Genomic DNA, 26,364 nt, shown 5'->3' on the forward strand with positions numbered 1-26,364 from the left:
CTGTTTGTTTCTGGGGACCTGGGTGATGCTGGTGAAAGAGACAGGCATCACGGTGTTTGGAGTGTGCTTGGTTTATACCTCTTTTTCCTTTTCCACAAGCAAGATAAGTCAAAGTCATAGTCATTTTAAAAGTTTTAATATCAAGCAGCAGAAAGGCTATTCAGAGAAATTTTCTTAAAACACTGGTCTTCAAACTGTCACTTTAAAAAGTAGTACTAGGACTTTTTCTAAGGTGATCTCACATGGCACTCCATCATAATAAATAACATTTACTTTATTAGTATAAATTTATTTTAAAAACTAAAACTTTTAACATTTACTTATTATAAAATCAACAAAAAATTTGGCACAGGAAAACACCAGTTGGCTGCAAATTTATATCTACATGCAGTTTATTTTAGTTTTTTGTTTCAGTTGTACAGTCTTGAGAAAATTCTTGATCTGCACAGAAAAGTACTTGCCAAATAATAATAGCATTTTTATAGCTTATGAATTTCTGAACATTTTTCAATTAAACAGATGCTAGGTTTGTAAAAGTATTAAATAAAAAATTTTAGGTTCAGAGTTTTGTACTTAAACATAAACAACTGTAAACATAAGTAAACATAAATACTGCAAGTATTTATAACAGAATACTATTGAAATGCATCATGCTAATTATTTTGGTTATTGAAAAACTAAATAGCGTTCCTGCAGTGCAAACATTCGTGGAGTAGATGTGTCTAGTTTTTGCCTGTCATCCATTTCCATTAGCATCCAGCACATGTATGTTATAGCAATATACTTGCTTGAACAATTTTACATGTACTGACATGGATAGGCTTGAGCTATAAAGAAAAGAAAAACACAGCCAGACTTGTACCTCTCTCACCAATGACACATTTTCATTTACAGTTTACATGAGGACACTGAGAGTCTTTGAGGTTAAGTCAATTAAGTTAGACAGTGACCGTGTATGAATGAATGTCTGAGTGAATTAGACTTTGAGTCCTGGGTTAATTTTACCTCTCCATGGTTTCTTCATGTTAATCATGCCGCTTGTTGATTGGTGATTTTTGGTGACAGATTCAGTGACTGTTTGACCGTCTTTATGAGCTCCCTCTAAAACTGTCAGCTCTAAAGGAATAGTCATCAGAGTAAACAGACAACCCACAGATTGGTAGAAAATATTTTCAAATGACACATCCAACAAAGGACTGATATCCAGAATCTACAAGGAACTCAAACAAGTTAGCAAGAAAAAACAAATAATCCCATCCAAAAGTGGGCAAATGACATGAACAGACATTTCTCAAAAGAAGATATACAAATAGCCAACAAACATATGAAAAAATGCACAACATCACTAATCATGAGGGAAATGCAGATTAAAACCACAATCAGATACCACCTTACTCCTGCAAGAATGGTCATAATTAAAAAGTCAAAGAAACAATAGACGTTGGCATGGACATGGGGAAAAAGGAACTCTTATACACTGCTGGTAGGAATAGAAGGAAATTAATGCAACATCTATGAAAAAAGATTTCTTAAAGAACTAAAAGTAGATCTACCATTTGATCCAGAAATCCCACTACTGGGGATCTACCCAAAGGAAAACGAGTAATTATATCAAAAAGATACCTGCACATGTATAATTATTGCAGCACAATTCACAATTGTCAAGATATAAAACCAACCTAAGTGCCCATCAACCTATGAGTAGATAAAGAAAATGTGGTATATATACACCATGGAATATACACTACTACATATACACTACTCAGTACCTATACACTACTCAGCCACAAAAGAGAATGAAATAATGTTTTTTGCAGCAACTTGGATGGAGCTGTAGGCTATTATTCTAAGTGAAGTAACTCAGGAATGGAAAACCAAATACCATGTTCTCACTTATAAGTGGGAGCTAAGCTGTCGGTACACAAAGGGATACAGAGTGTTATAATGGACTATTGCAACTCAAAAGGGGGAGGTGGGAAGGGGGAAAATGATTAAAAAATGACATTTGGAGTACAATGTACACTATTCGAGGGACGAAAACATTAAAATCTCAGACTTCACTACTATAAGATTCACTCACATAATCAAAAACTACTTGTACCCACAAAGCTCCTGAAATCAAAAAATATATTTTTAAAAAACCTGTTAACTCTAGAGTGCACAATCTCCTCAGTGTGGTTGCCAGTGAGCTTTCTCTGGGTCTACAGATGTTGGTAAAAGCTGGGTCACACACAGCCTGAGGAGAGAGAAGAAAGAGCGAAGCAGTGAAAAAGAACATTTAGAGCTGGTCCCATTGACAGGAGCAGTGATCTGAGATTATGTGAGGTGGGTAACGATGATACCCCAAGACTACCCAGACTGGTGATGCTGGCTCCCAACAGGTGGCTATTTTCCCAAGGCCTATTTTGGTGGTAATTAATCATAAAGATTAAGTGTAATCATATCTTTCAGAGACCCATCTTGTATCTTGTGTTATTTGGTTTTAGGCAAATGACCACAGAATGAAAACTCTTGTGTTTGCCACATGCCACAATCACATCCATAAATTTTATAGCTGAAGACATACCAGTGAGACAATATCACACAACCCTTGCCCTAAGCTCTTTTTCCCCACTCCCAGGCCTTTTCATTCTCCCATAATCTTACCTATATTTTCTTTTTTAATTAAATTAAATTTTATCTTTTTATCTATTTTATAAAGTTATATTTTAGTTGACAAATAATAATTGTATATATTTCTGGAGAACAGTGTCATGTATTGATAGATGTACACATTTAGGAATAATCAAATCAGGTTAATTAGCATACCTATCACCTCAAATGCTTATCATTTTCTTGGGGTAAGAACATTAAAAATCCTCTCTTTTAGCTATTTTGAAATAGACAATATACTATTATTAACTGTAGTCATCATGCTGTGCAATAGAACACCAGAACATTTCTCCTATCTAACTGAAACTTTGGACCCTGATATGGTTTGGCTCTGTGTCCCCACCCAAGTCTCATCTTGTAGCTCCCATAATTCACATGTATTACGGGGGGGACCTGGGGGAGATGATTTAACCATGGGGGTGAGTCTTCCCTGTGCTGTTCTCATGATAGTGAATGGATCTTATGAGATCTGATGGCTTTAAAAATGGGAGTTTTCCTGCACAAGCTATCTTTCCTTGTCTGCCGCCATGTGGGACATGCCTTCCACCACGATTGTGAGGCCTCTCTAGCAATATGGAACTGTAAGTCCAATAAGCCTCTTTCTTTTGTAAATTGCCCAGTCTGAGGTATGTCTTTATTGTCCAATAAACCTCTTTCTTTTGTAAATTGCCCAGTCTGAGGTATGTCTTTATCAGCAATGGGAAAATAAACTAATACAGACCCATTCATCAACACCTCCCGTTTCCCATCCACAACCCCCCTCCAGTAGCCTCTGGTAACCACCATTCTACTTTCTGCTTTTATGAGTTTGAAATTTTTAGATTCTGGATATAAATGAGATCATAGCTATTTCCCCAAGGAAGGCAACAGATACATGAAAAAAATACTCAAAATCTCTAAGAGAAATACAAATTTAAACCACAACGAGATATCACCTCACATCTGTTAGGATGGCTATTATCAAAAAGATGAACGGTGGTGTTGGTGAGGATATGGAGAAAAGGAAACACTTGTACACTGTTGATGATATAATAAATTAGTACAGCCATTTTGAAAAACAGCATGGTGTTTCTTTAAAAAACTAAAAATAAAATTACTATATAATCCAGCAATGACCTATATTTTCTTTACAGCCTTCTCAAACCCTCCTAGTTCCTCCTATTGTGGAGCTCCTTGGCAGGTACTTCTGGTCTGACTGCAAAGCAATGAGGCACTTTGTTGTTAATGCTAGAGACACCAGTCATTAAGCCTATCAGAATTAATGACACCAGTAATTAAGTCTATTAGAATTCCACAAACCACACAGGAAGATCAGTTGATGATGATCAGTAACATGTTATATTCAAAGAACTACTTTAGTCACCTATTTTCATGAAAGAAGTTGAGCATATGCATTTTTGCCTATAGATTGTTAATGGTAAGAAAAACTGAAGCATATTAGAAATTTAAGCACATACTGAGATTTTCTTCCCCTATTAAATCCATAAATAGCAGCCATGTGACATGCAGACTCTTAAGCTTTTAATGGCAGTAATTACAAGGCCCTCTCTCTTTTGAACTTTACTTTTCTGTGATTGATTTATTCTCTGCCTTGTCAGATGAAAAAGTTTAACTTAAAAAAAAAAAAACGAGTCTTTTTTGTATTTAAAAAAATTCCCTATGCCTTTTTTCTCCTTGATGTGAAGACAGACTATTGAGTGGTAAAAAGCTGAGACAAGTCATGACATCCTGATCTCCTTCCTGTCTGGGTGTGTGATCCTTGCAGATTGTCTAATAGCCTGGTGCTCAATTGGCTCTTTGTAAATCCCAGTGTGTGAAACGAAGACAAGGAGTCCACCATCAATTTGATCCAAGCTCATGTCAGGCACATGTTTTACCACAAAGAACCAATAGTGCCCTAAAACCCATGAGCCAGAGGACCTACTCTTGGCTTACATGAGGTTGAGGATGTCTCTCCTCTCTTTCTTCTCAACCAATTGGAATAACTGCATTGCCCATTTTACTTTCTAGAAAACCATCTATAAATCTCTCTTGCTTTCCACTTTCTCCTTGCATCTTCTTTGTACCTGCCTCCTAACTTGTGGTGCTTTACCTTATTGACAACAGAAGGATGTGATAACTGACTGTGGACCCTTCCCTTTGGTTCAGTCCAAAACTATTTTAATGTCATCATTGTAGTCATGTCTCCTCTGGTCTTGTGACTTTGCAACCCACAGATGCCTACATTCATTTCTTTCCACTTTATCCTGTCACTGTTGAGCCAGGCTTTTCTCAAAGAAGGTTACTGTCTCTTTTATTCTCTGAATAATCCTACTTAACCTTCTTCATAATAAGCCAGCAGAAGTTCTATAGGAGGACTGATTCTGCTGACGTGTAGCATAGAAACCCCATAACTAATAGTTTCAAATTCTGTGCTTTTAAAAACATTTAGCTCTTACACCCAGAAAATCTCCATACATGAAAGCATTCATTCATTTATTTATTCAATATGTATCCTGTGTATGGCATTCTACTGGGCCTTAGATATAAAGCCAAGAACGAGATAGATATGATTCCTGCCCTCAAAGTGCTTACAGTCTGATGAGGGAGGCAGATAAAACACAGTGGTTAGAGTATAATTGATTACAATTGTGATAATGCTACAAATGGCAAGTTCAGAATGTCATGAAAATATGTGACAGGGAGACTTGCCTGATATAAGACCAAGAGGTTTGTATGCCCACTGCAAAATAACAGACTCATTACACTGAGACAGCAGCGATGCAGCAGAGAAAGTTTAATGACCACAGGGTGCTGAGTGAGGAGTTGGAAGGAGACCCTCAAATGCATCTTCCTGAGGAATTCTGGGCTAGGGTTTTTAAGAGGATCATGGAGGGCAAGGGACTGGAGAATTAGTGTTGTTAATTGGTCAGGGCAAGGGGGGTGAACTGTTCAGGATTTAGAAACCGCATTCTTTGGTGAGTAGGCTTCTCATGAGGTCCCTCAGACCAGTTGAGTCAGTGGGGTCCCTTGGACCTGCTGATGTAGTAGTTTCATCAGTATGCAGAACCTGAAGGACTATCTCAAAGGCAAAGCTTCTTAATGTTTCATAATGTTCAAGTTCTTTTCTACAGAGGAGTTAAGGGAAAGTATAATCTTATAACAGGGTCTACATGATTCTAGGACAGCAGATAACAAACAACTATGAGGAAGCAGGTCAGAGACTGAGCTAACTTCACAATTAATACTGAATGTGCTACAGGCTGAGTTTATGTTGGTTTCTCCCTCTCCCTGTTTCCTGATTAATTTTGACTAATTTTTTAAAGTTTATATGGGGAGTTTCAGGCCAACAAAAATTAATGTTTCTTAAGCACTAAATACGCACCTGCCAAGCCTCACAACAACTCTATGAGATAGGGGCCATTACTATTTTCATTTTATATAAGAAGAAACTGAGGTCCAAAGAATAACCAGCCCAAAGTGAAACAGCTAATAAGGGATGAAGTTGGAATTTAGACCCAAGTTTGTATGACTCCAGAGACTATATCATTAACCTGTGTGCATCCCCACCTACCACAGAGGAACAAAGAACAAGTCTCAGGAGACCTCCTAGCACATCTGCTGCCAAGGCCTGGCTCCCCTTTGTACCACGAACCAGTTATGTTATGTGAAATTAAATATAGGTGTTGGAACTTAAAGCTATTTTGAGCCTTGAGAGGAACGTGGCTATGTGGTCCAAGTCATGTAGTGTGCAGGTGAAGCTTTGTTTTTTCACGTAATAATGAGAAAAGACTAAAAGATGTTGCCAGAGATAGGACCCCTTGAGATCATTATCCCTCCTTATAAAATGTTAAAGCAATCTTCCTGGGCTATAGCAAGCTGTAACACATCAATTCACTGTAATGTATGTATTAACCTTGTATGGAAAATGTTGTAACCCTGCTAAACTTATCTGTCTCTGTCATGTAAAATCTTAACTTCGGCTGGGTGTGGTGGCTCACACCTGTAATCCCAGCACTTTGGGAGGCCAAGGAGGGTGAATCACTTGAGGTCAGGATTTCGAGACCATCCTGGCCAACATGGTGAAACATCGTCTCTACTAAAAATACAAAAATTAGCCAGGCATGGTGGCACATGCCTGTAATCCCAGCTACTTGGGAGGCTGAGTGGGGAGGATTGCTTGAACCCGGGAGGCAGAGGTTGCAGTGAGCCAAGATCGCACCACCACTCTCCAGCCTGGGTGACAGAGTAAGACTTTGTCTCAGAAAAAAAAAAAAAAAAAAAAAAAAAAAAGAAGCTTAACTTCTCCACTTTGGATCACTGACTACATTCCTTTGGAGTGTGTGTTTTCCAGGTGGATGTCCTCAAGCTTTGCCCTCAAATAAACTCTATACTTAATCATATTTTCTAAATCTCATTATTTAGGGTTGACACTTGTTAGATCAAACGTTCTTAATGTCTGAAGGGCCATGGGCCCTGTAGAAGATACCCTGTGGCCACAAACACTTAGATATTCCCCTAATAGAGAGATGAGGTCTGTGTTTCCATCCATTGAATCCAAGCAGCCTCTGTGACTGCTTTGACCAACAGAACATGACAGGAGTTTCATTATATTAGTTTCTAGACACATGTCTTAAGGAACCTGCAACTCTGGTCCCTTAGAACACTCATTCTGGGGGAAGCCAAACACTATGTAAGAAGTCCAACTACCCTGAGACTGCCATACTATGAGGAAGCTCAAGCTAGCCATGTGGAGTGGCTATGTTGGGATAGATACCTGGCATCTTTAGCTGCTGTAGCCATCATAGTCCAGGTTCCAAGAACGAGTGAAAAAACCATCTTGGTCATTCCAGCCTAACAGACTCAACAAGGAGAAAAGTTGAAGACACAAGTCAACAGCCAAAACCAAGGCCCTGGGCACATGCAGCTATTTGAGCCATACAAGCTGAGATCCCAATCATCACTGGGCAGACACAAGTCATTCCCTCTGTGCCCTGTTCGAATTCCAGACTCAGTGTTGTGAGCCTAATTAAATCCTTGTTGATTAATTCTACTAGATTTTGGAGTAGTTTGTTCCACAGCAGACCTTTGAAAACTGGATGGGAGCAATGGATCCTCTTCTCAGAGCAATGCACACAGACACAAGTACACACACATGTGTGCACACACACACACACAAGTTTATGACAAATCCTAGTGTTCACCACTCCCCTCAAATTGATCTGCTGATTCTAGACAAAGCATCTGGCCACTGAACAATTTTAGAAGCCTTTAGTTTTATAATTCAGGCCAAAGAAAAATAACAACAAAACAAATGTTAGATGCACTTCCACAAGTGAATATAACTTTACTCCTATGTTAAATTCAAGCTGTAAGATTGGAATAGGATTTCCTTACCAGACTCCTCTCAAGAGGCAACATTTGCAATGGAAGCTTTTCTTTTTCTTACTTTACAATTATTTTTATATATAATCCGTAACATAAAGCATAGAGAAAACATAATGAATGCCTGTTTCCACCACCCAGCTCTATCAAACCTTGACACTGTACCATATTCATCTCCTTAAAACAAATTATAGGCCGAGAGTGGTGGCTCACACCTGTAATCTCAGCACTTTCGGAGGCTTAGGCAGGCAGGTCACCTGAGGTCAGGAGTTTGAGACCAGCTTGGCCAACATGGTAAAACCCCATCTCTATTTAAAAAAAAAAAAAAAAAATTACAAAAGAGCCAGACATGGTGGTGCACGCCTGTAATCCCAGCTACTCAAGTGGCTGAGGCAGGAGAATCACTTGAACTCAGGAGATGGAGGTTGCAGTGAGCTGAAATTGCATGACTGCACTCCAGCCTGGGCAACAGAGTGAGACTCCATCTCAAAAAAAAAAAAAAAAACCCACAAATTATAGGCACATTTGAAATATTTTACTACTTTCTATTTCTCCTCCCTCCTTAGAAGTAACCTTGATCCCAAATTTGGTATTTATCATTCCTATCCTATGTACATTGTATAATTATTACTTTGAAAGTATAATACTATAAATAATAAATGGCATTATTTGACTTATTTTCAAACTTTGAATAAATATTATCATTCTATTTATAATTGTGTAGCTTTCTTTCCTAATCAACATTAGGTTTTTGAGATTTACCTATGTTGATATATGTAACTTAAATTCATTAAGCTTAAGTCTTGTACAAGGTTTCATGTCTTGAATTTGTTCATCCATTCTCCCATGAGTCATCTGGGTTATTTCCACATTTTTGCTATTACAAACTATGCTACAGGAGTGTATAGTGTCTATGTGCATGTAGATGAGAGCTTCTCTAAGGTACATACCTATAATTGGAGTTGCTGAGGTACCATGTGCAGAGAAATTGCTCTTCAGAACGGGTGTGGCAATTCATAGTCACACCAGCAATTAGGCCCCCACTATTCTACATCCTCACCAAAATTCAATAGCATCAGATTGTTTAACTTTTGCTAGTCTGATGTGGATAAAGTTGATTCAGTTCAGTGTGTGGCTCACCTGTAACCCATAATTACCAGGTCATAAAAATTGAACACTAAGTACTGATTTAATCAAAAATTGTAAGAGAACTCAAAGTATGGAAAGAGTGGCTGTGTGTGCATTTATGTTTGTGCATTAGGGCACAGTAGTTGTATGGTGATGGGGATAATACTCACTTAAAAGAGATTAAGTCTTATGCTTTTTAGTAGGAAGTTAATAATGTCTATAATTGAAAAATCAGGAAATTTTAATATAATCATATTATCTAGAAACCTGGAGGCAAATATCTGAAGGAAAAAATAAAGAGCTAAAAGATGAGAATGGTGGCTTCCTGGGATTAGGACCAGTGGTGGGGCAGGATATGGCTCTTCTTTTTTGCAATCCTTATGTTCTACTTGACTTTGTTTTCTCTCAATTCCATGTGTATTGGGAGCCAGTGAGGCCCTCCATCAGCACAGTACATAGGAGCCTAGGAGCTCCTGGACCTCCTCACTGCCAGCCACCCTCACTAAGAAAATCAGAAGTAGCAGTTGCTGCACAAACACTTGAAAATCTTCCACTCCTCATTGCCATGGGAACCATGGTCACAGATTCCCGGGTCCCCATGAGTCGTGTGTGTGTACGTGTGTGGGTCCTTGTCCCTGTGTGTTTTCAATGTCCAGCATCACCTAGTGCAGTCTGTGATGCCTGGAGAAGCAAGTTCAGCTTCTTATGACCTCCCTCTCTCTCCCTCTCTTCCTCTTTCCTTCCTTTTTTTCTTCCCTCCCTCTATTTCTGCCTTATGTCAGAATAGACAGGAAAAGAGTAGTTAGGAACCAAGCAGAAACCCTGCTGGATGCCATCATTTGGAAGAAAGGTGATGAGCTGTGGGTCTGAGAAGCCTTAAGAAGAACAAACATGCTACCCCTTCCCTGGGGGAAGAGTCCTGTGCACAGAGAAGAGGCACCCTAAGTTTGCTGAGGAGGAGAGCATTCTCCCCACCCTCTTCCTCCTTAATCTTTGTGTTTGATGTAAACTTATTACAGAACAGGTATGGGAGGGAGCTCAGGGGACACTTTCTCTCTGAAATGTTTAGAAAGAGGCAAGAAAATGCTTTTAAAGCAAGAGATTTTCCAATGCCTTTATAATTTAGTTTTTGTCTTCTTTGACTCAGCTATGAAGTTTAACATAGATTTACCAACACAGGGGCTTTGTTCCTAATCACTTCCTCCTGCTCTTCATCTGCTTCTTTCATTCATTCACTGATTCATTCATTCATCAGCAAATATCTATTGAACATCTACCATTTTCCAGCCACTGTTCCAGTCACCTGGAATCTCCCGGTGAATATGCAAGACAAGGTCTTTGCTCCTGGATGGCTTCCCTTCTAATGAGGAAGACAGATGATGAACCATCAATGACTGAGTGAATGATGTGAGTGTTGTAAAGAGAGTGGGGGCAGCCTCCCTGTGCCAGGGATGTCTGAGCTGAGACCCGATTGATGGTGGAAGCCCTCGCTGCGAGGATCTGGCAGAGGGTTCCAGGTTTGAAGGTGATGAACAAGTGGAGAGAGACGGGGTGAGGGCAGAGAGCAGGCGGGATACAGATAATGAAGGGCGGTGTTGACTGGGAAGCCAGTATGGATCTTATTCTGAGTGCAATGGAAAGACATTGGAGTCTTCTGGTTTGTTTATTTGTTTTGTTTTATTGTGGTGTGGGAGCGAGATGATCAGGTTTGCTTTTTTAAAAGTTCAAGCTTGTGGCTGTGTGATGAAAAGAGCCCTGTCAGGAGGCTGTAAGTGTTCTGTGGGAGGTGGAAGGCTCTTAAGGCAAAGCAGTAACCACGGCAATGAAGGAACACGGACAGTTTGGGTGTATATTTTAGATGTAGAGTCAACAGGACCTGCTGGTAGATGAGGTGAAAGAGGAGAGAGGGAATCAAGAGTGTCTGGGTTTTTAGCTTGAACAAGTTCTTTGTTGAGAGAGAAAGATTAGAGAGGAATTGGCTTGGGGTAGGTGGTTAGGGAAGGAAAAAGACTCAAAAAGTCGTGGTGTCCCAAGGGAGAGAGAAAGGGGATTTATGTGTTTCTGTAGAAGGGCAGTTAAGAGAAAAATGAGGAGTTAGGTGAGCCGTGGTGACTTTTGAAGGAAAGATATCAATAGAACGATGAGTCAGAAGTCACATTTCAAGAAGATGGTGAACACCAGGAAGGTGGGATAGTGTCAGTTTTCACTCACAGTGTGTCCCCAGTTCCAGTCACTGTGTGTGGCAAATGGCAGGTGCTCCTCAATCATTTGTGAAGTGAACAATGATAGAGCAGAAGGCAAAGAGGTATTGGAGCTCAGTGAGAAAGACTTTTAGTAAATTTGGGAATGAAAGCATTGGGAGAAAAAGAATGCTAAATGGCAGACATGTTAGATTTTTTTATTTTTGTGCGTGTTAAATTTAACAGATATGAGATACTTGAATATTTGTAGTCACAGAAGAGATAACTCTAGAGAGGAGAGATGAAGAAGCTGGCCCAGGAAGGAATAATTGATGGCAAAGTTTTTTCGACAGGAGGAAGGAGACTAACATCTGTTGTCTATCTATTATGTACCAAGAAGTGGGCTAGGCTTGATAGTTGTTATCTCGACATCATAATAGCCCTTGAGGTGGAGACAAAACACAGGATACTCAATTAAATTTTAATTTTAGATAACAAAATATTTATTTTAACATTGTGGCCTCATTTAGTAATTTTGGTGTAAATATGCCCCATGCAGTATTTGGGACATACTTATATTTTTAAAAACATTTAATGCTTATACAAAATTCAAATTTAATTGGATCCCCTATATTTTCATCTGGCAACTCTATTTTGGGGTAAATATATAATTGCCATTTTACCTGAAGGAAACTGAACATCTGAGATATTCAATAACATTGCCCTCATTCACCAAGTTAAAGTAAGTGAGAATGTCAAGATTGAAACCCAGTCTTTTTGACTTCTGAACCCCACTTTTCTCACTTGTGATGTCACGGGAGATTGGAGTCCAGAGTCTCTGGTAGGGGCTAAGCTCAGTGAGAAGGCTCTTATCCCAATTGTATGTGTGCCTGGTCTCCCTGTTAAACTCCCAAAGGTAAGGAACTTCTTGGGGTCATTTTTGTGTCCATTAAAAGAGCCATTTACTACATGATTCTTGATGTACTTCTAGGTGGAACATTTTTTCTAACACATTAAGATAAATGACAAACTTTTGAGAGTCACCTCTGTTTAAATCGCCAACCCCTGGGCTAATTTAAAGAGGGAGCCTGGCCAGACAGCACACACAGCACTGCTGAAATCAACCAGATATTTACCAAATTAATGCTTGTGAATGAAGAGGACAGCTTTATTTCTTTTGAGAATAAATCTATTTTATATATATATAAATGGACTCAATATTAAAATTATCTGTGTGAACTATGCTTGTCCCTTTGGCAGGACGTGGGTGAGGTAAGCTTACCCCAACCCCTAAGAGGCAGTATAGTCTACGATGCAAGAGCTCTGACTCTGCAGTCAGAGGCGCAGAACCTTGACTTCTGGTTCCACCACATATTTGATATTTTGCAAGTTATTTAACTTCTCTTAGTCTCCTGTTTCCTGCTCTCAAAAATTGGGATGAAGATGATGACAATAATAATATCATCCCGACAGAGTAGATGCAAGGACTAAATGAGACTGCACATGTAATAAACGCTTAACAGGATAGTAGCTACCATCTTCATCACCATTACTGGTGGATAATGGTAAATAATGGTAATATGGTAATAATGGTAAATAATAACAGTGGATCCACATTTTACAAGTTGGGGAGAAGGTTGTGTGAGGATTTCGTTGTTGTTCAACTTTGAGAGCTGTTTGTAACAAGAACCTCATGTGAATTTTTATGGGGACATTGACACCAGGCTGAAACAAATCTGGCTTAAATTATGAGCAGGTAAAATGTTGCTTACATATGTCACCAAACATAAGAAAAAAGTAGTTTCCTCTGAATGCCATTTATTTAGTTGCCCAGATTTATATGGGGATTTGGGAGACTTTTCTTGAAAATGAATAAAGTTAGCCAGCACTTTACGGAAAACAACTAATGGTATTTGCTGTCAGAGGTAAAAATGGTGCTTTTGAGTTGTAATGGTTAATATAGGTGTCAATTTGACTGGATTGAGGGACGCCTAGATGAAGCATCATGATTGGGCGTTTGAGAGAGTGTATCCAGAGGCGATTGGCATGTGAGTCAGTGGACTGAGAGAGGAAGACCTGTCATCAGTGCTGACTGGCGCTTCCAAAGGGCTAGGAGCAGAAAAAGCAGGCAGAAAAAGAGGGATCCTCATGCTCTCTCTACTCTCTGCCTCTCTTCCTGAGGAGGACACTTTTTCTCCTTCTGCCTTTGGACATAAGACTTCAGGTTCTTTGGCTTTTGAACTGTGGGACTTACTCGAGCAGCTTCATGGGGGCTCTAGGGCCTGAGTAGGGGCTGCACTGTTAACTTTCCTGGTGCTAAGGCTCCTGGATTTGGACTGAACCATACTACTAGCTTGAGCCACGCTACCAGCTTCTGTGCTTCTCCAGCCTTGCAGATGGCCTATGAAGGGACTTTGCTTCTGTGATCCTTTGAGCAAATTCCCCCTAATAAACCCTCTTCCATGCATTCTACTGATTCTGTATCTCTGGAGAACCCTGACTGATACACAACTGAAAATGAGAATTTTGAAAAATCTACACCTGAACCATGAACTTTCTAGGACTTACAGTCTTTTCTGACAACATAGGTTAGATAGTAATGAATACAATTTTTTGATATCATATAGGGAAATGGCTCATCATTTGGAAGATCTCAATAAATTCAGTGAATCAATAACTTAGAGATAATTAATGCATGATGTAACAAAATCATGCTTTAGAAAAGGATACAGTGTTTTAATGTAACCAGACACCAAACGCTTATTTGATAAGGTTTTAGAGTCCAAATTGCAACTAATCTTCAAGCAATGACCATCTATCCATTTTTGGTGTAACATCAAAGAAAAATATCCACAATTATCTAAAAGAGCAAGAAAATACCCCTCTCTTTTCCAACTACACATCTGTGCGAGGCTGGATTTTCTTCACGTATCTCAACCAAGACAACAGATTACAATAGAATGAATGCAAAACAGATATGGGAATCTCGTTGTCATCAATCAAGCCAGACATTAAAGAAATTTGCAGAACAATCCTCATTGCTCTCTAAATTTTTGGTTTGTTCTTGGAAACCATAACTTTTAAAATACAGATATTTGTGTTAATATGTAATGGTTGTATTATTATTTTTAATTAATTAAATATTTTTAAATTCCCCATTAAGTTTCTAGTATGGTAAACGCTGCTAGATATGACACGCTTTGGGGGTTCTCAATAATTTTTAGGAGTATAAAGGAAACTGAGAGCAGCAAAAAGTTTTAGAACTTCTGGTGGTGGCTAATTTGCTTTTCAGTTGGAGGTACTGGGGCATATGTTGAGACAGAAAACTATCAACAGGTAGATACTTCTCCCTGGCGTGCAAGTCAGTTACTGTCATAAATGATTCTTCAGACAACATCTCAGGTCTTGAGTTCTTCCATCCACTTAGCAGTCACCATATGGAATTCTCATGTGGTCAGAATTGATTCTCAACTTCTGGCTCCTATGGCAGTCTCTCAAACTTCTTTCATTTCCTCTGCAGAGTACAGCTAGGGTTCTTACACCAAAGTAAGGGAATTTACTTTGTAGTTCCTTTGCTTTGTACTTAATGCTACTAATGCCCATGTTTAGGTTTCTTTTTCTTTTTTTCTCTTTCTTCCTTCCTTTTCTTTCTTTCTCTTCTTTTCATTTTTCCTTCATGTCTTTATTTTTGGTTTTCCCTTCTTTTTCAAAAATGAGGCTATTAGAGTGATTGTAGAGTTATAATAGAAGAATCGCCTTTATATTGTAAATATAAGGTTGGTACATTAATATGTTTTTCTTGAGAACATCATTCTACACCAGGCAGCTAACCCTGTGATCTCAAGCAACTTAGTGAAGTCTGCAACTCTGACAATTATAAGACATATATTTTGAACACTGACTGGTACTATTCTTTGTAGAATGCATGAGGACCAAATCCACAAAATACACATGCTTTAAAATAAATCACTAACAATTTGGAAGCCTATGCCCAACAGAGTGAAAATGAGATTGCACAAGTATAATTTCAAAATCAGTTTACAATCCAGTGGCAAATTCATGGTCATAATTAGCATCGTGATCACTATTGTGATAATCATAATGGATAAAAGGAAATTTTCAACTCACAGCCATTCATGCATGGAAGACAGCAAAACTGAAAATCCTGTTGCATCCCAACTGGTTCTAACAAACTGAAGCTGGGAAAAAAAAAAAAAAAACATGAATTTTGAGTGACTTAAGATGCCATGCTGTTACTAATTCCATCCAAAAATTCTCCTGATTGATGAACATGGAGACCTGTTTTATCCAATCACATTCAAACTTATGAACTTGTCTCCTCCTTTGCCGGCCACTTGTGTTCAATCTTTATTTAAAATAACACCATGAGCTCACACACACACACACACACACACACACACACACACACATCCTCTTCTGTTTTCTAGCACTTAACCAGGATTTTGTCCCTCGGTACAACTAGTCAATAAATGGCTTCACTAGTGTGTTTTCCTTTCCCCAACAAGTTAATAAACTTGGATTGGGTCTCCTTTAATTTCAGTTTTCTTTGTTTTATTCTTTGATAGCTGCTCACTAAGGGCAGGACCTGTTCTTCATATTTTACATATAGTTTGAAATTTTAATTCTCACAAAAGCCTCTGATGTAGTCAGGTCACATGCTGGTGAAGATCACGAATTCAAACCAGTGTTTGAGTTCTGATCTTGCTCCCCTACCTGCAGCTGCATGATCTTCTGCAAATGTTTGTGCCTCACATCTCTGTGCCTATACTTATGTGTAAAATGGCAGCAATAATAGAACCAAATTCTTGACTTGTTGAACACAAGGAAGATAACACATAAGGAACATAAGGAAGATAAGGAAGATAAGGAACATAAGGAAGATAAGGAAGATAAGGAACATAAGGAAGATAAGGAAGATAACACATAAAGACGATTAGAATGGGCTGGGCGCGGTGGCTCATGCCTGTAATCCCAGCACTTTGGGAGGCCGAGGCGGGTGGATCACAAGGTCAGGAGATCAAGACCATCCTGGCTAACACGGTGAAACCCCATCTCTACTAAAAATACAAAAAAATTTGCCAGGCGTGGTGGCGTGCGGCTGTAATCCCAGCTGCTCGGGAGGCTGACGCAGGAGAATCGTTTGAACCCGGGAGGCGGAGGTTGCAGTGTGCCGAGATGGCACCACTGCACTCTATCCTGGGTAGCAGAGCGAGACTGCGGTCTCAAAGAAAATTAAAAAAAAAAAAATTAAAACATAAAAAAAATTATTGCAATGGTGCCTAGCACATAGTAAAGCATTCAGTACTAACTATTATGAACTCTCTTTACAGATGAAAAATCTGAGACTTCCAGCAATTGAGGAATTGGTTTAAGGTCATAGCTAGTAAATGGTGGATCTTGGGTTTCTTCCCCAAGATTTATTTTATGGCAAAGCCTGTGCTAAAAAAATTCTTGTTTATAACCACTTTCTACAATGTTTCCTTTCGCTTCGTTGTATTATTTTCTTAAGTGGTGTAGTCTTGCCTTTTCTTGTTTATGTTATTTCATTCCTTTTAAATAATCTAGATGACAATATAATTCCTCTATTAACACTTCATTCTTCACCAAAGTTTCAATCATTTCAGTGACAAATATCACCCTCCTTACCCATTGTTCGTGCCTTGAAGACATTTTTTTCTAATGAACATTCTTATTTTTCTGAAACTAAAATTTGACCTCTTTCAAAATATTCCTTTTAATGTATGTAGTTTCTACTGATAAGCATCTATTATCAATAAATAAGCAGTTGTGTTGAAAACCAAAAAATGAACATCACTATAATTTCTGATCTTAAGATAGATGAACTTTGTAATCAGTTAGGAAGATATGTGCTTGTGATAAGACCTTACAAATTTTTAGGATTTTTTTGCATCTAGACAAACCATGGACATTATTTTTGAACATTCATTATTATTATTATTTGAGACAGAGTCTTACTTTGTCACCCAGGCTGGTATGCAGTGGTGCAATCATAGCTCACGGTACCCTCAATCATCTGGGCTCATGCTGTCCTCTCACCTCAGATTCCAATGTAGCTGGCACTATAGGAATACACAAACATAACCTGCTGAATTTTTTATTTTTTGTAGAGATGGGTTTCACTATGTTGCCCAGGCTGGTCTTGAACTCCTAGCCTTGAGAGGTTCTCCCATCTTGGCCTCCCAAAGTGCTGGTGGTCAGTCACCATGCCTGACCTATCATTATTTAAATATAAGTTTATATCAATTTTGAAATCATGCTAAGAAGCAATTTCCATGAGGGGACTGACATTAGAGATTCCTTCTTAAAGATCTAATCTCCAAATGCACTAGCAAAGTGTTTAAAGAGAATATAAGTATGGATTTTTAAGGAATGGAAGCAATTATTATATCAACGACACACACACAATACATACACCACATACACACATAACTCCTGTCTTACTCAGGTTAAGGAAAGAATTAATTTGTATATCTTATATTAAGAGCTACATGTACACTTTTTACCCAATGAACACCTAATATATTTCAATTATTGATTGGTAAATTGTTTTGTTTCTGACAATTATGTCAGTATCACAGAGTTTTATTTTTATACTTTGCATTTTACTTTCATAAGAATTTTTTCTTCATGACTGATTACAAAAGGAATTATGAGCTACATGGCAATTACAATGGAGAAAACATTTTGGTTGAAAAAAGTTGTTTATTTAACTTGACAACAGTAATTTTGGGTTTTAGTAAAGTTAATGAGATATTAGGTACTTTCCACAATGAAAATTGTTTCTGTCCAATGATATTTCATAAATTGTGTGATTTATAGCTCTAGATGACAGGCAAACACACTGGGAAACTGAGGCTTTATTTAAGCAAAAGATACAGGTGTGATAAAGCTTGATGGCTAAAATAATGGAATGTCTTGAAATTCAAACATATACCAATGTTCCTCATTTCTCTTTTTATAAATCTGAACATTGTCAAGCCATGGATTTGTTTTGCTCTTTTGTTGAAAGCCAGGACATAGAGAATATAGTCCCAAGTTGTGCTAGAGGCAAAGAAAGAGAGGAAACACTGGGTGGAGAAAGGAGTTGTGCCAAGAGGTCAGGAAACCTGGGTTCCACCCAGTTCCACCCTGATCATGACTTGCCATGTGACTTTGGGCAAGTTATTTTACATTTCTTGATCTCCATTTTTTTGCCTATAAAATGGGAGCGGGTCAATGTCATTGACTACTTTTGAAAATCTACTGTATTCCCAAAATTCTGTACAGTTGAACTGCCAATTTTTTTTCTTTTTTACACACTCTTGTTTGAATAGCATGTGTATTGAATATTTATAATGCTATAGTTTAAATATTTGTCCCCTTTAAAACTCATGTTGAAACTTAGCTGCCGTTCTAATGGTACAAAGATATGGGGCCTTTAAGAGGTGTTTAGGTCATAAGAGCTCTGCCCTCATGAATGGACTAACACTGTTATTATAGGAATGGGTTCTTTATCACAGTAGTGAGCTCATCCCCTCTTGCTCTCTCTTGCCTTCTCTTCACCCTTCTATCATGTGATGGCTTCTGCCCATTATGATGTGGCAAAAAGGTCTTTGCCAGATGCTGTCAACTTAATGTTGGACTTCCCAACCTCCAGAGCTGTGAGCTAATACAATTTTGTTCATTATAAATTACCTAATCACTGTTATCATAGCAGCACAAAAAGGTTGAAGACATACACACACACACACACACACACACAGAGATAAGTGTACACACAAATATTTGCTTGTACTATGAGCTGAAAGGGCCTAGAAACAATAACACTCTAAATCAATGAGCACATTGGTGCCCAGATCGCAGTTTCCAGTGCCATTCTCCAATAAAAGGAACCAGAACTTCTCAGAGAAATGACTAATTTTAGGACTGATGCAGGGAATATACAATATCAACCTGGAGCATCTTCTATTACCAAAAAGAAAGAAAATGCTCAAAAACAATTTTAGGAATATTCCAAAGGGATACAGGACCAATATGAAAGGCCTCTTAATAGCCAATGCTTAAAAAATCTGAGCAATTAATAGTATGCCATTGAATTATAACATGAAATATAAAATCATTATGGTTGGCTCCATACTGATGTAAATAAAAGTTTGAATAAATAAATGGAGAAAGACAAATATCCCAAACAGAAGAATTTCAACCAATTTGTGTAGTTGACTGAACATATACACAAGTGTATACATACATACATAAGTAAATAAGCAGGAAATAATAGAATATCTCCAGTGCAGAAAAATTCTAAACAGTTTACATAGATACTCCCTTTTTAGGAAGTATCCACCACCTTTCTACCATTTAAGAATGGGCCGTGTATAGAGATTTTCTTCAGTATAGAGTAAGGGAAAGGGAAGAGTAACTTGATTATTTATTGTGGAAAAACTAATACTACCCTAGCCAGATGATTAAGATGATAATCAACAATAATAAGTATATTGATTGCATACATCCTTCATATGATACAATAAAAATGGCACTTTACCTCTGTGATCTTTCTTCCCCCAAACCATAAATCCAGCCTACTAATGAGAAAAATATCAGACAACTCCCAATTGAGGGACAATGCACATAATAGCTGACCTGTACCCCTCAAAACAGTCAAGGTCATCAAAAATAAGGAAAGACTACTGAATTATCACAGTCTGGAGAAGCATAAGAAGACATGACAACTCAATGCAATGTGGTATCCTGAATGGTATTTGAAAGAGAAAAATGGCATAGGGAAGAAAAGGGAAATCTGAATAAAGTATGAACTTTAATAATAATGTGTCAATATTGATTTATTAGTTGTGACAGATGTACCACATTAATGTAATATATTAGCAATAGAAAAAACCAAGTGCGGAGTACATGGGAAATCTTTTTACTCTCTTTGCAATTTTTTTGTAAATCAAAATATTTTCTAACATAAACATGTATTTGAAACTATCTGGAAAAACAAAAGACCAAGAATAATGAAGGCAATCTTCAAAAAGAAAAAAAAAAATGGAAGGATTTATGCTACCCAGCTTCAGCATTTATCGTAAAGCTACTATATCTAAAACAGTATAATATTGGCAAAAGGACAAATAGATCAATTAAATAGGATGAGGAGTCTACAAAGAGGCCCAACTTATATAGTCAAGTGATTTTCAACAAGAGCACCAAAGCACCACAATGGGGAAAGGAAAATCTCTTCAACAAATATGCTGGAATACTGGATTAAAAACAAACAAACAAACAAACTTTGCCCCTACCTCACATCATACACAAAAAGAATCAATTCAAATTGAATAATATTCCTAAAGGTAAAAACCTAAAAAATATAGCTAATGAACAAACACTTAGAAAAATATATCTTTGCAAATTTGTGTCAGGCAAATATTTCTTAGAAAACCCATAGTTGAATCATAAGAGAAAAAACTGATAAATAAGACTTCATCAGAATTTAAAACTTTGGCTCTGGAATACGCCATCAAATAAATAGACAAGTCATAGATTTTGAGAAATTATGGGCAACACATATATATATGACAAAGGACTTGTTAACATGTGTGAAGAACTCCTGCAACACCATGATAAAAAAGATGAAAATTCAGTCTAAAAAATGGGCAAAAGACTAGAACATACACTATACAAAAAATATAATAAATGGCCAATAAACACATACTAAGGAGCTAAATAGCATTAGTCATTAGGGGAATTGAAATTAACACCATAATGATAAACCATTATATAAACACCAAACTGGCTAAAATTTAAAAGACTGACAATCACAAATGTCAAGAAAATTTGAATTTACTGGAATTTTTATACATATAAAATGGCACAACCAGTTTGTAAAACCATTTGTCAGTTACTTTAAAAGTTACACATGCGCCTACCCTATGACTCAACATTTTCCCACTTAGGTAATTATACAAGACAACAGAAAACATGTCTATAAAATTTTTGTAAATGAATGATTATAGTAGCTTTATTTATCATAGCCCCAAACTGGAAACAACCAACGTGTCTATAACCTTGTATATTCACACATGAAATACTGTTCACTCAAAAAAGGAGCAAACTACTGCTAAAACAGAATGGGTAAATCTCAGAAATCTTCTGCCAAGGGAAAGAAGTCAAAAACAAAAAAGTTCATACCATACACTTCCATTTATATGAAATTCTACAAGAGATGAAAACTAATCTATTGCAATGAAAATTACATCATTGGCTGCTTCTTGGGAGGTGCTATCTGAATAGAGGAGAGAGGAGTGATGGAAATATTCTGTGTCTTAATACACATTTATCAAACTGATTGAATGGTACACTTAGATACACATTTCTTGTGTGTAAATTATACCTCAATTCTTAAAAGTTCCCAGGAATATTTAGGGATGCTGTACATAATTAGTAATAATAAATAATAGATAAAATGTATTGAGTAATTATAATGTTCAAACATTGTTCTAAGTGTTTTACTTATATTAACTCACTTAATCCTCACACTCACTCTTTGGAGTTGAGACTATGAGTATATTATGAAACTGAAATATCAAACCTGGCTCCAGGGACCTTGCCTTTAATCGGTTTGTTGTATGGCCCTATGAAGAGAAATGTGCAAGGATCAGAATCATCATCTAAAATGGTACCTCCTTGTAGAACATTAAGGGCTCATCCCCATTTGAGAGCTTCTAGCCTTCTGAGTAGCCTTCTTTTCTACTCTCATGGGCTTTACTTCTGCTTACTGAATTCAGGCACTTAATTCTGGAATATAATGGGATCACAGTTGTGATATAATTGGTGATTTATTATTCATCATTTTTAATTGCTTTGGATAAATGAATGTTTGTGACAGGAGCCAAATACTGAGGTCAAACAAACCGTTCTACCCACCTTATGTTCTGTGTTTACACATAATTGAAGTAATCTCAGAATTGAAATAACCTGGGGGTCCCAGGTGAAAAATGATAATAAAAAATTGAAATCATAAAAAGTTGCTAGTGGTAGTTCAGCATAAATAGCATGGGGAATGAGGTGTATTCTGAAAGATTAATTCATCAGGTAATTCTATAGTGTGTTCCATGACACAGTTTTTTTTCAGTTAGATGTTTACAATCACCAAGAAAGCTCGTGTTTCTCCTGCCCACTGGTGCAGGTCACCCATCGGGTTACTGAGGCAATCCAAAGGAAAAGTATGACAAAAATGAGTGAAAATTAGAAGGACTAATATCCTGGGAAGGGGTCCAGAGTTCATTCATAGGAAAAATACTCTGCATTTCCTAAAACTCAGGGGAAAATTCGGATCCGGTCACTCGTCAGCTCAGCATCGGTGCGTGGCCTTAGAGAGAGGTTGAGCTGGTGTTTGAGAAGAATCAAATCATCCCCTTAGGAAGCACACTTCCTCTCTCCTGAAATACAGAAGTCACGCGGAAGAGTAAAAAGATAGAGTTGAGACTCCGTCTCAAAAAAAAAAAGACAAAATGTCATCCTGGATCAGCAGAACGAATCCTGGTTTTAGCAGCTAGTTTCTGGCTGCTCTGTGAGGCAACACGTTTTTCAACATATACAGTAACGCTTATGCACTTAAGTAGAATAAAAGAACAGCAGGTCTTCACGGTATAAAAAAGGCACAAAGACTGGAGCCTGGCTCTCAAAGGAAAGTTGAAAAGGAAGTCTATTTTCCCTAGTTAAGTACTAAATATATGTCATCAAAGAAAAATAAATGAGCACCTTCAAGGACCTCAATGTTCTAAGGAAATGGCAATATAAAAGAAAATCCCTGGATTTGTCAAAGAAAAAAAAAGGCAAGGAGGGAGGACATTCCCCAAGACAAACAATGGGGCAAGCAGAGATATATTGAAATATGTTTAAAAAAAAAAAATCAGGAGGTGTTGAAGACAGAGCAATTACTGTTGGCACCGAAACAGGGGAGTATGAATAGGGAGTGAGGGGTCAACTAGGAAAGTAGCTCATAAGCAGTTCAGCTAATGTGAATATGTAATTCTACTACGAAGAACTAGTCATTAGCATTTTATTTTCTTTGTGTGACTTTTGTGGCTTTGTTACCAAGCAGCATATAATTTATATTGATATTTATCTGACTTTATTCCAACAGATAAGAATAAGAAACATTACCATATATTTTTAACAGCGTTTGGTTGCACAAGGAACGGGTATTTTTGAACAGTTACATGGACTTAAATCTTTTCCTAGGTTTTTGTTTGTGGTGGTTTCAAGAATTTAATGCTATTTCCTATTCTTTGGTTATTTTCTTATTTTAAAAAATCCTCTTGACCAGGTGTGGTGGCTCATGGCTCTAAACCTAGCACTTTGGTAGGCGGAGGCAGGAGGATTACCTGAGGCCAGGAATTCAAGACCAGCCTGGCCAACATGGTGAAACCTCATCTCTACTCAAAATACAAAAAATTAGCCAGGCGTGATAGCACATGCCTGTAGTCCCAGCTCCTTGGGGGGTGAGGCAGGAGGATCACTTGCCTGAGAGTTCAAGGCTGCATTGAGCCAAAATCACACCACTGCACTCCAGCCTGGGTGACAAAGTGAGATCCTGTCTTAAAAAAACAAACAACAACAAAAAATCATTTTGTCAGACTGTTAGGCTATTATCTGACCCCTTTCAGTCTTTATTGAATTAAATGCTCTCAGTGCAAACTTAGAGGTTAATCATAGAAAACTATAGAAAGTAGGTTGCTATTAGTTTCTCTATATTCCTTCCTCCTTTCTCCAAATGTCAATTCCGATATTCCTCAAGAACATGTAAAATCTACTCTTTCATTTATTACTAACAGAGATGGGCATTAAGGTCTAGAAATATCCCAGAACTTTTTTCTTTCATCATTATCTCTCTGTCTTGCTTCCAGATGTTTTTAGAAAGTAGATGTGGATGTAAATGCTACTCTACCAAGAATAAAGCTGGAAATTAAAAGGAAATTGTATTAATAATAAGAAAATGGAATGTAATTTTATTTAGAAATAATACTAAATCAAATCTGACTATGATCCTGCTCTTTTTAATCCCCCAAGTGGGTAGTGTTTACTTAACCTTGCCCAAAGACAGGTCTGGCCTCTGCCCTCAGCTGTTGAGGTAATCTCTAAGCCCTTAGAATATCATGCCTGATAACAGTGTTTTTGTTTACTGGGGGCCTTGGGCCCGGCCAGATAGTTTAACAGTGTGATTTGTCAGGAGGGATTTGGGGCCCATGGTACCAGCTGACCTCAGGAGGGGCTGGAGACTTGGGTTAGCCACATGGATAGCCAACCATGTCTATGTGATGACCCCCAATAAAACTCTGGACACTAAGAATCAGGTCAGCTTCCTTGGTTGGCAGAACTCCATGTGTACTGTCACAAACATTACCTGAAAAGTTAGCACTGTCCATGACTCCACTGGGAAGTGTGTATGTGGATGTTTCTTGAACTCTGCCCTATGCACCTCTGCCCTTGGCTGATTTTAAGCTGTATCTTTTCACTGTAATAAGCTGCAACCAAGATTAACTGTTTTCTGTGAGTTTTGTGAATCCTTCTAGAGAATTATTAAAACTGGAGGTGATCTTGGGAACCCTAACTTGAAGTTGGGATCGGAAGTGAGAGTGGTCTTGAATGTCCCAGAATCCACACTAAATGAACCTATTCATATTTTATCTTTCACATGTTGGAGCCTAAGAACCACTGTTATTACTACTGGCTCTTATAAATATGTGAAATGTATTCTAATTTAAATAGTTAAAGAAAGAGCAGGTAAAAATCTGTGTTAGCTGCAAAAAATAATTAAATTACCTTGGTATTGATATCCATCATGCTTTACTGCAGATGGCAATGTTGTCATGATCCTCTGTTGATATTTCTCAGAGATGGTCTAAGTGTAGAATCGCTGCTTGCTTGTGATAAATCTGAATTATTTTTCTAAAGGATGAGTCAGAGACAGGACACAGACTCTTCTGGTCTCTTGGCATGAGTATTATTTGATGAAAATTTCAGACAGATGTAAAAAGATGGCTTTGCATGGTACCAGGGCTCAGAACACTAACTGACACATATTACTGATAAGACATTTAGCTTAACCCATCTGCCTTCTAAGAAATGTGACTATTTTCCATAAAATATCCTTTTTTTCTAAAAACCAGCTAGGATATTGGTGTAGTTCTTAGACAGAAGGTGGAAGTTATACTGTATGCAGTTATTTGATCTGATGGAAAAGCTGAAAAACCCAAATTTCTGTGTCTATTTTTAAGATCTCAAGTTTTCAGGGAAAATATTGTGGGTGTCTTTCAATTTATTTAATAAAAAAGTAGACTTACAATGAAATAAATATAGCTCTTGTTGCTGCTGCACCCTTCTATGAGGCCCGCAGGCACGGTATTTAGGAATCTTCTCTTGTATGACTTATTGCTCACCCTCTTCCTACTCCCTTCAGTAATATATTCTGTATGTTACCAGTAGGCTTTTGCTCACTCACCTGGCAAGCACTTTTAAGATGTCATTGAATAAGAAAGTTTAATGGAAAGATGAATATATTTATCCCTTCGGAATAGCACCTGTTCTGCCTAGAACCTGGGTCTAAAATGTCAAATGTCAATTCCAATCATACAGGAATTTTTCTCTCTAAATCTCTCTTTTAGGAACCTAAAACTGTGCGTGCTTAACAGTTTCTGGAATATAATAGACAGGCAAAATTGTTATTGAATGAGTGATCAGAAACAAAGGGTCTGGATTAGAATAACAATAAGAAGGAAAAAGTGGCCAAGCATGGTGGCTCATGTCTGTAATCCCAGAACTTTGGGAGGCCAAGGTGGGTGAATCATTTGTGCTCAGGGGTTTGAGACTCCCTGGCCAGCATGGCAAAACTGCATCTGTACAAAAACTACAAAAACTGAGCATGGTGGGGCGCACCTGTGGTCCCAGCTACTTGGGAGGATGAAGTGGGAGGATGGCTTGAACCCAGGAGGTGGAGGTTGCAGTTAGCTGAGATTGCACC

General features: G+C 37.8%; 1 long non-coding RNA gene across 1 annotated transcript in view; it reads right to left on the reverse strand.

The window, feature by feature from the left end:
- Positions 1-5,413: 5,413 nt before the first annotated feature.
- The window catches only part of LOC144333230 (uncharacterized), a 64,704-nt gene continuing 43,753 nt past the window's right edge, over positions 5,414-26,364 (reverse strand). The window contains exons 3-5 of the long non-coding RNA XR_013401740.1: positions 15,453-15,523; positions 7,409-7,485; positions 5,414-5,701 (exon numbers count right to left, since the gene is read on the reverse strand). This is a non-coding gene — a long non-coding RNA (uncharacterized LOC144333230). The remainder of the gene's footprint in view (positions 5,702-7,408; positions 7,486-15,452; positions 15,524-26,364) is intronic.

This window comes from Macaca mulatta, chromosome 11 (genome assembly GCF_049350105.2).
Source record: "Macaca mulatta isolate MMU2019108-1 chromosome 11, T2T-MMU8v2.0, whole genome shotgun sequence".
In the NCBI taxonomy this organism is placed as follows: domain Eukaryota; kingdom Metazoa; phylum Chordata; class Mammalia; order Primates; family Cercopithecidae; genus Macaca; species Macaca mulatta.